Genomic DNA, 18,138 nt, shown 5'->3' on the forward strand with positions numbered 1-18,138 from the left:
AAACAAACAACAACAACAAAAAAAAAGAAAGAAAAAAAGAAAAAAAAATCAAACTTGAAAAAGAACTCCATTAAAAAGAAAAACACTGTATAACTATAATAAAAATACACTATAAATGTAATAAAATGCCATAGAGTCTTTGTCTAACTCTAGAGGAAAAAAATTGTCATCTAAAAGACAAATTCCAGAACCAGACACCAGAAAAGTTCTCAACAAATGAATGGCTTCTTTAGAAGACAAAGAATAAGTAAGTTCAGTTGTAACTAGAAGTGAAAGGAAAGTCATCTGCAGCTACGCTTGGAGATGTTGGTCTTTTCATAGCATGGTCTTTTTGTGGCATGCAGCAGTGAGGGCAAAGAAACCATTAGGGAACTTTGAAGCCTTGGTTTGCTGCTGCTAGGGATCCTTTTCTTCTCTGGTAGTGCAGGAGCTATGAGGGAATGGAGCTTCTGAGAGCCAGGTGGCGGGAGAAGCTCCATTTTGAAAAATGGGAATGGGCTTTGCGGGAAAGTGAGGCATACAACCTACTTTGTGGCTCCTGTCTTGTGGTTGGCACAAGGCACCACATGCATCCTTTCCACTTTAACTCAAAATAAAATCAGATTGTTTGCTTTATTGTTTGGAAAAATGCCCAGTTGTTAAACTTTCCTGTTGGATCAGTTTTACCAACTGCATTCCATCCTCTGGGTTTGAAAACTTGGAGGCTATTTGACCATATTTCTGCACCCCATGTCGCCAAAGGTCACCAAAATGTAGCTAAATATTTCTTGGTGGAGTTAAAGCTTTTTTTCTTTTATTTTTGCAGAAGTCTTGAAAGGTTAAAGGAACTCTACTTCTGCCTTCCATTCGTTGCTAGGGTCCTCTTACCTTTGATAAGATACCATATCACCTTTTGATTAAAATCTCCAGAGATGTGAACTCACCTCCGCCAAAGAGAAGTCCCATCATAGGTGGATAGCTCTCTGGTTTCACACATTTCTTTGCATTTCACTATTTTGCTTCCCTAAGAGCTCAGTGTTGCCCCACTGAGCAAGGCCTACTCTTCTTTCTTTTGATGGTCCATCAAATACGGGAAGTTAGTTCTCGTGTCTATGCTGAGAGCTAGTTCCAAAGTGAGTCACACCTTTCCTCAGGATTGCGGCCCCATCTGCCATTCGGATCTTCAGACTGCCAATGCCCCCTGCAATCAGACTTGCACATTGATGCTAGGTTTATCTAAAAACAGCTTTTCCTTTGCGATCACTTGCTGAAACATCAACAAAGTGTTCCCGTTATACAAAAACACATTTCCTGCTAAGGGTTTTTTTTCCCCCTCCCACAGCCCTATGATTGGTTTATTACCTGGGTCTCTATTTCCCAATAAAGCCATCTCCTGCTCTGGTTAGGCGACCTTCACAGTGGTCCCTCCACTTACTTTGCTCATCTCTCAGCTTCTCACCGTATGCATTCCTGGGCTTCCTCATCTGGCAAGCTTTACATTGCTTTCTCCAAAATCATCATCTTTTTTTATAACCTTAAATATCACTTTCTTCATAAAGCCTATCCTGAACAACATTAGCCTCAATTATGTGACATGTATTTTGAATGTGTCCTCATAAGTGAATGTCTTCGGGCAGGTTCCCCAGGAAACAAACTGTGAAATGGAGATTTGCATGCAGGATGTTTGTGGGGAGTAGTCTCAAACACAAACCTGAGAGGAAGTAAAGGGAGAAGGACTGGATACAGGGTAAATTTGAAAACTGCAATGTTGTTGCAACAGAAGCTTCAGTAAAGTCATGGGGCACACTGGAGCTGGGATTGCCTGTTGAGGCTGGGAGGCCAGACTTTCTATTGCTGTATGGACCAGTCATTAGATGTGGGCTGCCTCCTGTAAGAAGCAAAATCTTGAGCCAGCAGCTTTCTTTTGCAGAGAGCAATTTCTGGGGAGGAACTGGCTGTGAGTTCTCAGCAAGCAACACTCCCAGCAGCTGGGAAGATGAAGACGAGTGTCTCAGCTCTGAGGTGAAGTCTGGGTGGCAATCTTTAACATGAACAATATGCAGTTAAGAACAACCTAGCTTGTGCTTGGATGTACAAGAGCTTCAGGTGATTTTGTTGTACCTTTTGGTAAGAACCACTGTTCTAGCCCTTCGGGTGACTCATGGACCCATGGATGTTTGTGGGTGTTGTTTACTATCTATCAGAGGACAGCATATTGAGAGGAGACAGGTAGATATAGGTCAAAATAGTTGAAAGTGGTTAAAAGTTAAAATGCCATGAATATTGTGTGCAGTTTGGATATTTTTTTTTTTTTACCCTACAAATTAGGAAATTTCTACAATTTGACTGTGAGAAAAATATTTAAATGTAACCCTATAGATTCCAGATTTTAAGAATTAATCAGTTAATTTTATTAGTGGTATTCCTACATGTGGTATATTTAACAGCATATTACATACAGAAAAAATACACAGATCCTAAGTGTACAGCTTGATAAATTTTCACTTAGTGAATGAACCCGTGTATCCAGCATGCAGATCAAGAATGAGAACTTTACCTTATCTGAGAAGTGTTCATGTACCTCCTTGCAGTTTCCCCAGCTGCAGTGAAGAGTAACCTCTCTCCTGACCTCCTGCACCGTAGGTGAGTTTGCTCCCTCTTGATGTTCATGTACATGGATTATACAGTGTGTAACTTTCACAAATTTGTGTTCAACATTATGAATGTGAGTCAATCATGTTGTTATGCACAGTTTTAATCCATTCATTCTCCACAATATATTTTCTGTTCTACTATAGATGGACATTTGATTGTTTCGAATTTGGGGATATTATGATTAGTGAGGCCACGGACATTCTTTTACCTATCTTTTAGTCAATAAGTATATGCACTTCTTTTGTTTATATGTCTAGGAATACAATTGCTGAACTATACATATAGAAATGTTCCTTGACTTACAATGGAATTATATGCCAATAAACCTATCGTAAGTTGAAAATACTATTCAATTGAAAATACATTTAATACACTTAATCTGCAGAACACTGTAGCCTAGCCTAGCCTACCTTAAATGTGCTCAGAAAACCTTATATTAGCCTACAGCAGGTCAAAATCATCTGGCAATGCAGTACACCACACAGTATCAGTTGGTTATCCTTATGATTATGTGCCTGACTGGGAGCTGTTGCTCCCTGCACTGCCCAGCATCATCAGAGAGTACTGTCCTGTATAACGCTAGCCCAGGAAAATATCAAAATTCAAAATATGCTTCCAGCTGGGTGGAAATGACACCTATAATCCCAGCACTTTTGGAGGCTGAGGTGGGCAGATCACCTGAGGTCAGGAGTTCAAGACCAGCCTGACCAACATGGAGAAACTCTACTTCTAAAAACCTCATCTAAAGATTAGCCAGGCATGGTGGCGGGCACATGTAATCCCAGCTACTAGGGAGGCTGAGGCAGGAGAATCACTTGAACCCAGGAGATGAAAGTTGCAGTGAGCCGAGATCATGCCGTTGGACTCCAGCCTGGGCGACAGAGCGAGACTCCATCTCAAAACAAAACAAAATAAAACAAAAATATGCCTTCTACTGTATAACTTTTGCACCATTGTAAAGTTTAAAAATCATAAGTTGAATCATCACGAGTCAAGGACCATCTGCACATATGTTTAGCTTTTCTCGATACTGTCAAACAGCTTTCCAAAGTGGTAGTACCAGTTTACCTGCCCACCAGAAGAGTATGAGAGTTCTAACTGCTTCACAGTCTTGCCAACATGTGCTTTTATCTGTTTCTCTCATTTTGGCTATTTTGGTGTACATGTAGTAGTATTACATTGTGGTTTTAATTTGAATTTCCCTGATGACTAATGAAGCTGAACATTCTTTTAATGCATACTGAGCATTTCCCCCAAAAAACTGTTTAACACTTTTTTTTTCTTTCTTTCTTTTTCGAGATGGGGTCTTGCCCTGTTACCCAGGTGGAGTGCAGTGGTGCGATCATGGTTCACTGCAGCCTCAATCTCCTGGGCTCAAGTGATCCTCCCACCTCAGCCTTGCAAGTAGCTGGGACTACAGGCATGCACCACCACACCTGGCTAATTTTTGTATTTTTTGTAGAGACAGGGTTTTGCCATGTTGCCCAGACTGGTCTTGAACTCCTGGGCTCAAGCAATCCGCCTACCTCAGTCTCCCAAAATGTTGGGATTATAGGTGTGAGCCAACATGCCCGGGCTGCTTAAGTCCTTTGCCCGTTTTTCTATTGGGTTGTCTGAGCTGAGCAAAGGCTTTTATATGATATGATGTCACAGATTTATATTTATTAACATATAAAGATGCTCATAATACTGGAAGAGAAAGTAAAAATTACAATGACTCTAACATAGCTTGCTTAATATAATCATATTGTCTTAGTCCATTTTCTGCTGCTGTAACAAAATACCACAGATTGGGTAATTTATAAAGAAAAGTACATTATTCATATCATGGTTCTGGAGGCTGGGAAATCCAAGAGCATGGTGTTGGCATCTGGTGGGGCCTTCTTGCTGTGTCATAACATGTCAGAGGGCATCATATGACATGAAAAAAGTGTGCATAGCAGCTCAAGTCTCTCTTCTTCTAATAAAGCCACCAGTTCCATCATCTAATAACCTTATCTAATCCTAATTATCTCCTAAGGGTGCCACCTCCAATCAATGTATAAATTTGGGAATTCAGTTTCCAATACATGAAATTTCGGGGACATATTCAAATCTTACACATGTTTTTATTTACAATTATATAAACTTGAAGGATAATACACTAAAATATGATCCATAACTCTCTCTGATTGGGAAGATTATGAATAGTTTTAACTTTCTACTTTCTAGCTACCCTTATTTGTTTTGTCTTCATTTGTTTTAATAACAAGCATGGATTACTTTTATAATCTGGAAAAACAATAAAACTGGTTTTATTTTGACACAAACAATCAAAACTCAAAATGAAACAAAACCTTCTCAGTATGTGCTGGTTTGGCTTAGCCATTAGCCCTGTCCCATCTGGAGCACCAAGAGACACTGAGGAAAAGTGTCCTCTCTGGGCATGTTTTGAAAGTTTGAGTTAGGAGAAGAGAGTGTAAAAATGAAGAATTGCTTTTATTGCACTATAGCCATGTGCTCCCTCCCACCCCGCTGAGCCTGGAAGATGATCAGGGCCATAAAGACTGGCTAATTACTTAAATTGCCTCTTCTTGATGGGAGCGAACTTTCTCAGTGCAATTGACTGGGCTTATTTGGTTTGATGACTGAAGTCCTGCTGTTAGCTAGGATGAGGAAAGCACATTATTACAGTGTGTGAGTATAATGCTTTTGTTTACATTTCACAAGGCAAACAGAGTGACTTCCAGTCTCATGTAACCTGGAGTTCTACCAGAACCAGGGCTAGGAAACACGTGATACTTCCCCCTGTTTCCCATTTTGTTCTATTTGGTCCTACTAACCCATAAACCAAAAACTAGTATGAAACCACCCTACCCATTAATATACAACTTCTAAAAATTTTTGAAACAATTTTAAAAATCTAGAAAAGTTGCAAGTGTAGTACAAAGAATATTTGTCCCCTGGACCGCTTGAGAGGAAGTTGTCCCCATGATTCTCCATCACTCCAAATACTTTAATATTTTCCACAAAGAGGGGTATTCTCTTACATAACGAGAATACAACCACTAAAATTGGGAAATTGACACTGAAACAATACCATCCATACTCAAATTTCTTCAGCTTTCCCATATAATGTCTCTTATTGCAAAAAATCCAGTGCAGAAGTATGTGTTGCATTAAATAACTGAGTTTTTGATGACTGTGTTGAAAACTTGCATCTCTTTAAAATCTGAGCAGTCTTTGGCCAGGGCTTCTTGTCTCTGTCCCAGGAAGACTTCCTCCCTCTCCTCTACCACCCACAGGAAGGTGCTATGGATTCTTGGTCTTGAGGGGCACAGACACAGGAAGAGTGCTGATGTTGCAAAAAGGAAGGGCAGCTTGGCATGGGGAAGCAGGGTGGAGACAGGGATGTGGGGCAGAGAATCCTCCCGTGATGGGATAGTACCCAGGAAATGTCAACTAAGCCCCATATAAAATTCTCCATCTCCCTTTTAATTTTTTCTCTGTATCTCTTCTATTGTCTTCCTTTTTCCTATTCCTTCTACTTCCTTCTTCATGCCTTTCTCATTTTCAAACTCTTCCATCGTTCTCACGTACTCCTCCTCCTCTGTTTCTTAGAAATTTCTTTTTCCTTTTTTTGAGATGGAGTTTTTGCCTTGTTGCCCAGGCAGGAGTGCAGTGGCACGATCTCAGCTCACTGCAACCTCTGCCTCCAGGGTTCAAGCAATTCTCCTGCCTCAGCCTCTTGAGTAGCTGGGATTACAGGTGTGCATCACCACGCCCAGCTAATTTTTTGTATTTTTATTACTGACAGGGTTTCATCATGTTGGCCAGGCTGGTCTTGAACTCCTGACCTCAGGTGATCCACCCGCCTTGGCCTCCCAAAGTGCAGGGATTACAGGCGTGAGCCACCATGCCTGGCCTCCATTTACAATCGCTATAAAAAAATAACCTAAGAATACATCTAACCAAGGAGGTGAAAGTTCTCTACAAGGAGAACTACAAAACACTAAAAACACTACTGAAATAAATCATAGGTGTCACAAACAAATGGAAAAGCATTCCATGTTCATGGATCAGAGTTAATATCTTTTTTTTTTTTTTTTTTTTTTTTTTGAGACAGAGTCTCACTCTTTTGCCCAGGCTGGAGTACAATGACGTGATCTTGGCTCACTGCAACCTCTGCCTCCCAGGTTCAAGTGATTCTCATGCCTCAGCCTCTTGAGTAGGTGGGATCACAAGCACACAGCACCGCACCCAGATAATTTTTGTCATTTTAGTAGAGATGAGGTTTCACCATGTTGGCCAGGCTGGTCTTGAACTTCTGAGCTCAAGTCATCTGCCTGCCTTAGCCTCCCAAACTACTGAGATTATAGGTGTGAGCCACTGCACCTGGCCAGTAAATTGATTTTTGATAAAGGTGCCATGAACACACAATGGGCAAAAGACAGTCTTTTTAATAAATGGTGTTGGGAAAACTGGATAGCCACACGCATAAGATTGAAACTAGATCCTTATCTCTCTCCATATAAAAAACCAACTCTAAATGGATTAAAGCCTTAAATTTAAGCCTCCAAAACTATGAAACTGTTAGAAGAAAACACAGGGGAAAGCTCTGTGACATTGGTCTGGGCAATAATTTACCTCAAAAGCACAGGCAACGAAAGCAAAAAATGGACAAATGGGATTACATCAAACTGAAAGCTTTTGCACAGCAAAGGAAACAATGGTGTTAAGAGACAACCTACAGAATGGGAGAACATATTTGCAAACTATGTATTTTATTTTATTTTATTCTTTTGAGATGGAGTTTCACCCTTGTCCCCCAGGCTGGAGTGCAATGGCATAATCTTGGCTCACTGCAACGTCCGCCTCCCAGGTTCAAGCAATTCTCCTGCCTCAACCTTCCGAGTAGCAGGGATTACATGTGCGTGCCGCTATGCCCAGCTAATTTTTGTATTTTTAATAGAGACAGGGTTTCACCATGTTGGCCAGGTTGGTCTCAAACTCCTGACTTCAGGTGATCCACTTGCCTCGGCCTCCCAAAATGCTAGGATTACATGTGCGAGTCACCACACTCTGCCAAACTATATATTTCATAAGAGATTAACGTCCAAAATACGTAAGGAACTCAAGCAACTCAACAGCAAAAACAGATAACCTGATTTTAAAATTCAGCAAGAGATCTCTTTGACATTTTGCAAAGAAGATATACAAATAGCCAACAGGTACATGAAAAAAAAAATGCTCAACATCACTAATCATCAGAGAGATCACTTCTTGGCCTTTTGGCTAAGATCAAGTAATCATCAGATAATGCAAATGAAAACTGCAATGAGATATTACAGTATCATGAATGTAATATTCATGACTAGAATGACTTTTATCAAAAAGACAAAAGGTGACTTTTATCAAAAAGACAAAAGATAACAAGCGGTGGAAAGGATATGGAAAAGGGATCCCTTACATACCATTAGTGGGAATGGAAATCAGTCTAGCCATTATGAAAAACATTATGGAAGTTCCTGAAAAATTAAAAACACTACTACCAGGTGATCTAACAATCCCACTACTGGATATGTAACCAGAATAAATCAATGTGTTAAACAGATATCTGCATTCCTGTGTTTACAGCAACACTATTCACAATAGCCAAGATAATGCAATCAATCTAAGTGTCTGTCAACAGATGCATGGATAAACAGAATGTGCTCTCTATATACAATGGAATACTACTCAGCCATTAAAAAACATTGAAATGCTGTCATTTATGGCAAATAAAAGGGAAATGAAACTTTAAAAAATAAAAAACAAAATATGTATCTGATGAAGGCATTGTAGACTTTCTTTCTTTCTTTTTTGTAGTTCCGCAGATATGTCTGTTCTAACTCTGCTCCTCAGGCTCCATAGGTGTGTGTTTTCTAGAAGATTCTGTCCTGTCTTGCTTGTTCTTAACACTCACTGTCATGATGATCTCTCTCACTCCCATGATTTCAACTCTGTGGATGATTCCCAAATGTATCTCCTTCAAACTGACATTAGTCTGATCTCTGGGGTTGCATTTCCAGGTGCCTATCAGATACCTTAAACTCAACCAAACTTGTTAGTAATATTTTATACCCTCCTTAGAGCGGCTCAGTCTACTGACTTCTGATGCAAAAACTCATGCTTTTTTATTCCTTCCTGTCTTTTACCCTGCTCTTCCAAGCTTTAGTAATTGTCAGTTATTTCTTTGAAATGTTATTTTTATCTTTTTGGGTTCATTCCCACATCATTTGCTTCTACAGTATTTAATAAACATATATTAATTTTTCTATTTCTCTTCTAGTACTTTTTCATTTTTAATTAATTGTAGTAGCTTTATGGAGATACAATTTACCTGCACACAATTCACCCAAGATAAATGCACAGTTTAATTACTTTTGTAAATGTAGAGAGTGATGCAACCATCAACACCATCTAGTTTTATGACATTTTCTTCAACTCATAAAATGCCCTTGTATCCATTTGCAGTTCTTTCTCATGCTCACTTTCAGCCTCAAGCAACCACTGATCTGCTTTTTATTTCTATAGATTTGCTTTTTCTAGAAATTTTATACAATTGGAACTGTACAATATGTAGCCTTCTGTGTCTGAGGTTTTTTTTTTTTTTTTTCATTTAGCACAATGCATTTGAGGTTTATTCATGTGGAAATATCAGTAGTTTGTTTCTTTTGTATTGTTGAGTAGCATTCCATTGTACAGATCTACTACATTTACTTTATCTATGCACCAGTTAATGAATATTTGAATTACTTTCAGTTTTTACTTATTATGAATAATGTGGCTTCAAACACTCCCATGTATGTTTTTAGGTAGATATAGACCTTCAATTCTCTTCATAGATACTTAGGAGTGAAATTGATGGATGATTTCTTAAGTATAGGTACGGGTTTAACTTTTTAACACACTTCCAAACTATTTTCCAAAGTGACTATGCCATTTTAAAATCTTACCAACACATACTTGGTACTGTCAATCTCTTAATTATAGGCATTTTAGTGGATATGAGCTGAGTGTATGTTATTGTGGTTTTAGTTGCATTTCCCTAATGATTAATTATTTTGAACATTTTTCATGTGTTTGTTAGCCATTCATGTATCTTCTTAGGTGATATGTCTACTAAAATCCTTTACACATTTTTAATTAGCTTCAAACTATAGAGCTGTACAAATTCTTTGCATTATCTGTATATAAATCCTTGATCAAATAAATAATTTGCAAATATTTTCTCCAAGTGTATGGCTTATCTGTTTACTTTCTTAATACTATCTTTTGAAGAACTAAAGTTTTAAATTTTGTTGAAGTATAATATATCAATATTTTCTTTTATGAATCATATTTTTGATGTCAAATCTAAAAATCTTTTTTTGCCTAATTCAAGGTCACAAAGATTTTTCTTCTATCTTTTAAAGAAGTTTTATAGTTTTAGTTCTTACATTGAAGCTTATGGTCCATTTAAATTAATTTTTGTGTATCTCTGCTGGTGGGAATGTAAATTAGTACAACCTCTATGGAAAACAGTATGGAGATATCTTAAAAAACTAAAAGTAGAGCCACCTTTCGATCCAACAATCCCACTTCTGAGTATCAACCCAAAGGAAAAAAAGTCATTATAAAAAAGACACCTGCATGCATATATTCATTGCAGCACAATTCACAACTGCAAAGTTAAGGAACTAACCTAAGTGCTCATTGGCCAATAAGTGGATAAGGAAAATAAGGTATATATACACCATGAATACTACTCAGCCATAAACAAGAATCAAATAATGTCTTCTGCAGCAACTCTGATGAAGTAACTCAGGAATAAAAAGCCAAATATTGCATGTTCTCACTTACAAGTGGGAGCTAAGCTATGGGTATGCAAAGGCATACAGAGTGATATAATGGACTCTGAAGACTCAGAAGGGGGAGGGTAAGAGGGAGGGCAAGTGATAAAAAGCTACATGTTGGGTACAACAGGTGACAGTTGCACTAAAATCTCAGACTTCATCACTATACAATTCATCCATGCAACTACTGAAAATTTCAACTATTGAAATAAAAAATAGTAAATAAAAATACAAATAAAAAAAGGCAAAAAATAAGTTTCTGTATGGTGTGAGATAAAGGCCTAAAGTCATTTATTTTATAGCAATTCAATTCTATAAGTATATTAGTCCATTCTCACACTGCTCATAAAGACATACCCAAGATTAGGTAATTTATAATGGAAAGAGATTTAATTTACTCACAGTTCAGCATGGCTGGGGAGGCCTCAGGAAACTTACAATCATGGTAGAAGGGGAAGCAAACACGTCCTTCTTCACATGGTGGCAGCAAGGAGAAGTGCAGAGCACAAGGGGGAAAGGGCCCTTATAAAACCACCAAATCTCATGAGAACTTACTCACTATCATGAGATCAGCATGAGGGTAACCGCCCCATGATTAAATTACCTCCCACCGGGTCCCTCCCATGACACATGGGGATTGTGAAAGCTATAATTCAAGATGAAATTTATGTGGGGACATAGAAAAAAACCTGTCTTTTCTACAGGTATTACCTTTGTACTCTTGTCAAAAATCAATTGTCCATAAATGTAAAGGTTTATTTTTGTACTCTCTATTCTGTTCCATTGACCAACATGTCTGTCCTTATGCCAATACCACCCTGAATTGATTACTCTAGTTTTACAGTAAATTTTGAAATGAAGTAATATGAATTGTGGGGTTTTTTGAAACTTACATTGGCTAGTCTAGATCCTTTGCATCTTAATATATATTTTGAAATCAACTTGCTACTTTCTACAAAATCCTAACTGGAATTTTGGTAGGGATTGCATTTTAATCTGTAGATAAATTTGGTTAGAATTGCCATCTCAACAACACTGAGTTTTCCAACCCAGGAACATAACATGTTTCTCCATTTATTTATACCTTCACAAAATATTGTTTCAAAGTTCTCTGTGTATGAGTCTTACACTTCTTTTGTTAATATTTTCCCAAGTGTTTTATTATTTTTTATTGTATTGTGAGTGCAATTTTTTCCTTAATATCATTTTAGATTGTTCATTGCTAGCATATAAAAATACAATTGATTTTTTATATTGGTTTTATGTCCTGCAACCTTTCTAACCTTACTCATTATCTCTAGCAGGTTTTTAAAAATAGATTCCACCAGATTTTCTACACACATCTTCTGTGATTAAGGACAGTTTTATTTCTTTTTTTCCCAGTCTGGATGCCTTCTATTATTTTTTTCTGACCTATTCCTGGCTATAACTTTCAGTAAAATTTTCAATAGAAGTGTTAAGAATGGACACGCTTGTCTTGTTTCTGATCTCTTGGGTCTTTCACCATCAAATATCACATAGGTATAGGTTTCTTGAGAAAAGCTCTTTATAAGGTTGAATAAGTTCTGCTTTTTTCTACTTTGTGGAAAGTTCTTTTTATTTTATCATGGATTTTGTCAAATGATTTTCCTGTATCTATTGAGATGATCATGCGATTTTTATTCTTTATTCTATTAATATGGTATGCAATATTAATATACTTTCAGATGCTAATCTAACCTTACTTTCCTGAGGTAATTCCCACTTTGTCATAGTGTGTACTTAAAAATACATGTTTATATATTCAGTTTGCTAGTATTATTTTTAAAGAGGTTTTGCATCTATTTTTATGCGAGATTTTAGTCAATAGCTTTTCCTACTTCTGATATCTTTGTATTGTGTTGGTATCTGGGTAACGACACTGGTCTCGTCAAATGAGTTGGGAAATATTTCCTCCTCACATATTGGTATGGGTTGAATTGTGCCCACCTCCCCAAATGTAGATGTTAAAATGCTAAGCGCCAGAGCCTCCAAATGTGCTCTTATTTGGGGATAAGGTTTTTATAGAGGTAGTCAAGTTAAAATGAGGTCTTTAGGGTAGGTCCCAATCCGATACGACTGGTGTGCTTATAAGAAGGGGAAATTTGGACACAGACACAGAGGGGAGACAATGTGAAGGCAGGCAGAAGATGACTCTGCAAGCCAATGGAAGAGGCCTGGAACAGACCCTTCCCTCACAGTCCCTGGAAGGAACCAGCCTACCCACACCTTGGTCTTGGACTTGTAGCCTCTAGAACTGTGAGACAATAAATTTCCGTAGTTTAAGCCACATAGTGCGATACTTTGTTATGGCAGCCCTCATAAACAAGTACACCGATTTTCTGAAGAGTTTGTGTAGGATTGGCAAGATTTCTTCCTTAAGTATTGGATACGATTTACCAGTAAAGTCATCTGGGCCTAGACTTTGTGTGTGTGTGTGTGTGTGGGAAGATTTTAAGTTTCTAATTCAATTTCTTGTTTGTTATCAGTCTCTTCAGATTTTAAATTTCTGACTGAGTCAGTTTTGGTAATTTTTGTCTTTCTTGGAATTTATACATTTCATCAATGTTGTATAATTTACTGGCATAAAGTGGTTCATAATACTCCCTTAAAATTCTTTCTGTAGTGTCAGTAGTTACATTCTCTTTTCATTCCTGATTTTGGTAATGTATGTCTTATTTCTTTTCTTCTTTGTCAGTCTAGCAAAAATTTTACCAATTATATTTCTCTTTTCAAATAATCAGCTTTTGACTTTCTTCCTTATTGTTTTTATTTTATTGATTTGTATTTTGATCGCTATTGTTTCCTTCCATTTACTTTGGGTATATTTTGCCCTTCTTTTTCTACCTTTTTGAAGTGAAAGATTAGATTATGGATTATAGATCTTTCTTCCTTCTAATTTAAGCATTTAAAGCTATAAACTTTCTTCCAGGCCTTGCATTAGCTACCCTCATAAATTTCAGTGGTTTTCACTTCATTCAGTTTGAAATATTTTCTAATTAACCTTATGATTTTTTTCTTTGACCCGTGGTTATTCAATTATTTATTTATTTATTATTTTATTTTTTCGGGGGATGGCGTTTTGCTCTTGTCACCTAGGCAGGAGTGCAATGGCACAATCTCGGCTCACTGCAACATCCACCTCCCAGGTTCAAGCGATTCTTCTGCCTCAGCCACCTGAGTAGCTGCGACTACAGGTGCGTGCCACCATGCTGGCTAATTTTTGTATTTTTAGTAGATATGGGGTTTCACAGATGGAGTCTCACTCTGTCACCCAGGCTAGAGTGCAGTGGCTCAATCTCAACTCACTGCAACCTCTGCCTCCCAGGTTCAAGTAATTCTCCTGCCTCAGCCTCCTAAGTAGCTGTGATTACAGGTGCGTGCCACCATGCCGGCTAATTTTTGTATTTTTAGTAGATATGGGGTTTCACCATGTTAGCCAGGCTGGTCTTGAGTTCCTGACCTCAGGTAATCTACCCACCTCAGCCTCCCAAATTGTTGGTATTACAGCCGTGAGCCACCACTCCTGGCCTCCATGGTTATTCAGAAGTATGTTTTTCAAATGTTTGAGGGTTTACCAAATTTCTTTCTGTTGTTAATTTTCAATTTAGTTCCATCAGGGTTGGAGGACATACTTCAGATGACTTCAGTCCTTTTAAGTTTATTGAGACTTGTTTTGTGATCCAGCTAGGGCTGTATCCTGGAAAATGTTCCATGTGGACGTGAAAGGATTGTGTACCCTGCTGTTGGGTGGGAGCATTCTATATGTTTCTTGGGTAAAGTTGGTTGACAGTTGTGCAATATTTATATATCCTTATTCATTTTATGTCTAGCCATTCTACTAGTTGCTTAGAGAAGGGACTTGAAATTTCTGATTATAATTACTAAATTGCGCATTTCTCCTTTCCATTCTGTCAGTGTTTGCTGCATGTATGTGTTATTCAATGCCTATGTCTTTACAATTGTTTTATCTTTCTGATGTTTTGATACACTCTTATCATTATGAAATGTTGTTGCTATTTATCCCTAGCAATATTTCTTGTTTTAAATTCTATTTTTTTCTGATATTAACATAGGTACTTCAACTTCCTGATGGTAACATTTTGTATGACTTATATATATTTTCTCCATTCTTTTTTTTTTTTGACAGAGTCTCTGTCTGTCGCCAGGCTGGAGTGCACCGGTACGATCTCGGCTCACTGCAACCTCCGCCTCCCAGGTTCAAGCGATCCTCTTGCCGCAGCCTCCTGAGTAGTGGGGATTACAGGTGTGCACCACCATGACTAGCTAATTTTTGTATTTTTAGTAGAGTTGGGGTTTCACCATGTTGGACAGGCTGGTCTCAAACTCCCGACTTCAAGCGATCCGTCCACCTGGGCCTCCCAAAATGCGGGGATTACAGGCATGAGCCAGCCATATTTTCCCCATTCTTTTACTTTGCAACTACTTGTGTCTTTGAATTAAAAGTGCTTTTCTTGAAGACAGCTTATGTAGTTCTGTGTCAGTTAACAACGGGGATATGTTTTGAGAAATGCACCTTTCCAGAAACCCAGATGGTATAGCCTATTACACACCTTGGCTATATGGTATAACCTAGTGATCCTAGGTACAAACCCGTACAGCATGTTACTGTACTCAACACTGCAGGAAGTTGTAACATAATCATATCATAACTACTTGGGTATATAAGCATTTCTAAACATAGAAGAGATACAGTAAAAATATGATATAAAAGATAAAAAATGTAACACCTGTATAGGCAGCTTACCATGAATGGAACTTGTAGGACTCGAAGTTGCTATGGGTGAGTCAGTGAGTGAACCGTGATTGAATGTGAATGCCTGGGACATTACTGTACCCTATTGCAGACTTCATACATGCTGTACACTTAGGCTACACTTAATTTAAAAAATAGTTTTCTTTCTTCAATAATAAAATAACCTTAGCATAATATAATTTTTACTTTATACTTTTTTTTTTTTTTTTTAAAAAGACAGAGTCTAGCTCTGTTGCCAGGCTGGAGTGCAGTGGTACAATCTTGGCTCACTGCAACCTCCGCCTCCTGGGTTCAAGTGATTCTCTTGCCTCAGCCTCCCGAGTAGCTGGGATTACCGGCACGTGCTGTCACGCCCAGCTAATTTTTGTATTTTTAGTAGAGACAGGGTTTCACCATGTTGGCCAGGATGGTCTCGATCTCCTGACCTCATGATCCACCGACCTCAGCCTCCCAAAGTGCTGGGATTACAGGCATGAGCCACGGCACCCAGCCTATACCCTTTTTAATATTTTAACTTTTTGACTTTTTTTAAAATAACACTTAGCTTAAAGCACATATTGTACAGCTGTACAAAAGTATTCTCTCTGTTTATATCCTTATTCCATTTTTTTATTTTTAAAATTTGTAATTTTTTTCCTACTTTTCAAACTTCTTTGTTAAAAATGAAGAGATAAACACACACATTAGTCTGGGGCTCTACAGGGAGGGTCAGGATCATCAATATCACTGTTTCCCACCTCCACATCTTGTCCCACTGGAAGGTCTTCAGAGTCAGTAACATGGACAGAGCTGTCACTTCCTATGATAGCAATAATTTCTTCGGGAATATCTCCTGAAGGACCTGCCTGAGGCTGCTTTACAGTTAACTTAAAAGGTTAACTTAAAACAACAAAAAGGTATAGTACAGTATATATATAAACCAGTAGCATAGTCAGTTATTATCATTATCAGGTATTAGAGACTGCACTATAATTATGTGGGCTATACTTTTGTATGACTGGTAGTAGATTTGTTTACAGCAGCATCACCACAGACTCGAGTAATGCTTTGTGCTGCAACATTACCACAGATATGATGTCACTAGGCAATAGAAATTGTTTAGCTTCTTTATAATTCTATGGGGCCACCATCCTATATGCGGCCTGTCATTGACTGAAATGTCATGATGTAGCACATGACTGTGGTTAGAACTTGCTTTTCTGTACATGTTGATAATGACTGCCTTTTGATTGTAGCATTTAATCCATTACATTTAATTTAATTATTGATATGATTGGATTTACATCTGCCATTTTACTATTTGTTTTTGTATGTCCCATGTCTTTTTTCCCCATCCTATTTTGCTGCCTTCTCTTGTGTTAAACACATCTTTTTTTTTTTTTTAGGTGAGACATTTTAAGTCCTAAGTTATTTTATTAACTATTTTGAAATTTAATTTTCTTTGTGGTTACTCTAGAGATTCTAATATATATCTTATCACAATCTACTTTAGCTTAATACTGGGAATTTTGAAAAATTTAACAACTTTGTTGTAATATAGCTCCATTTCCCCATTCTTTGTGCCATTAGTGCCATATTTATTATACCTATATATGCCATAAATCCAACAGAACAGCGATATGGTTATTGCCTTATGCAATCATATAATATTTTAAAAAACATTTTAAACTATTTTATATTAACAAATGTATATATATTTATATGTCATACGAACTTATATATATCTATAAAGATATATTTAAACAGAACATTTAAAACAAACTCATATTAAAAAAGAGAAAAAAACCTGTTCATACAGCCTTTTATGTTAACCCACGTATTTATCATTTCCATTGTTCTTCATTTCTTTCTGTGGATTCATTTTCTGGTATCATTTTCTTTTAACCTGAAAGTCTTCCTTTAGTATTTCTTATGGGACAGTTCTGCCAGTCCCATAAGAATTTTCGGGACTAGCAGATTCTGTTTTTGTTCATCTTTCTTTTGAGGCAGAATCTTGCTCTGTCTCCCAGGCTGGAGTGCAGTGGCACGATCTTGGCTCACTGCAACCTCCACCTCTGGAGTTCAAGTGATTCTTGTGCCTCAGCCTCCAGAGTAGCTGGGACTACTGGTGACCACCACCACGCCCAGCTAATTTTTGTATTTTTTGTAGAGATAGGGTTTCACCATGTTGGCCAGGCTGATCTCAAACTCCTGAGCTCAAGTGATCCACCTGCCTCGGCCTCCCAAAGTGCTAGGATTACAAGCATGAGCTGCCGTGCCCGGCCTGTTTTTGTGTATCTTTGAATAAATTTATTTTACCTTCATTTTTGAAAGACATTTTGCGGGACATATTGGTTGACACTTTTTTCTCTGAGTCTTTTGAATATGTTGTTCTACTGCCTTTTGGCCTCCACTGATTCTGATGGAAACTCAGCTGTTAAATATGTTGTTGTTCTTCTGTACATGGGAGTTATGTTTCTCTTACTGCATTCAAGATTTTTAGATTGTCTTTGGCTTTTAGCAATTTAACTATGATGTGCAAATCTCTTTGTGTTTTTCTTAGATAGGTTTGTGGGGCTTCTTGAACCTGCTGATTAATGTTTTTCAGCATAGTTAGGAAGTTTTCAGGGCATTATTTCTTCAAAAAAATTTGTTTAACCTTTTTTCCGCTCTCCTTCCCTTCAGGACTCCTATTATACGTATGTTTGTATGCTTGATGTTGTCCCGGAGGTCTCTGAGGCTCTGTTCATTTTTCTCCATGTTCTTCAGAAAGGATAATTTCTTTCTTTCTTTCTTTCTTTCTTTCTTTCTTTCTTTCTTTCTTTCTTTCTTTCCTTCTTTCCTTCTTTCCTTCTTTCCTTCTTTCCTTCTTTC

General features: G+C 37.7%; 2 long non-coding RNA genes across 3 annotated transcripts in view; both read left to right on the top strand.

Annotated features, from left to right (window-relative positions):
- Window positions 1-182: 182 nt before the first annotated feature.
- LOC111528991 lies at window positions 183-14,702 on the top strand. Its single transcript, XR_002727238.1, has 3 exons — window positions 183-2,085; window positions 2,571-2,622; window positions 14,659-14,702. It is a non-coding gene; the product is annotated as an uncharacterized LOC111528991 (long non-coding RNA).
- A 21-nt stretch (window positions 14,703-14,723) lies between these two features.
- The window catches only part of LOC111529004, an 11,451-nt gene continuing 8,036 nt past the window's right edge, over window positions 14,724-18,138 (top strand). For both annotated transcript variants that reach the window (XR_002727243.1, XR_002727244.1), the window contains exon 1: window positions 14,724-14,775. This is a non-coding gene — a long non-coding RNA (uncharacterized LOC111529004). The remainder of the gene's footprint in view (window positions 14,776-18,138) is intronic.

The sequence above is a fragment of the Piliocolobus tephrosceles genome, chromosome 11 (genome assembly GCF_002776525.5).
Source record: "Piliocolobus tephrosceles isolate RC106 chromosome 11, ASM277652v3, whole genome shotgun sequence".
Classification (NCBI taxonomy): domain Eukaryota; kingdom Metazoa; phylum Chordata; class Mammalia; order Primates; family Cercopithecidae; genus Piliocolobus; species Piliocolobus tephrosceles.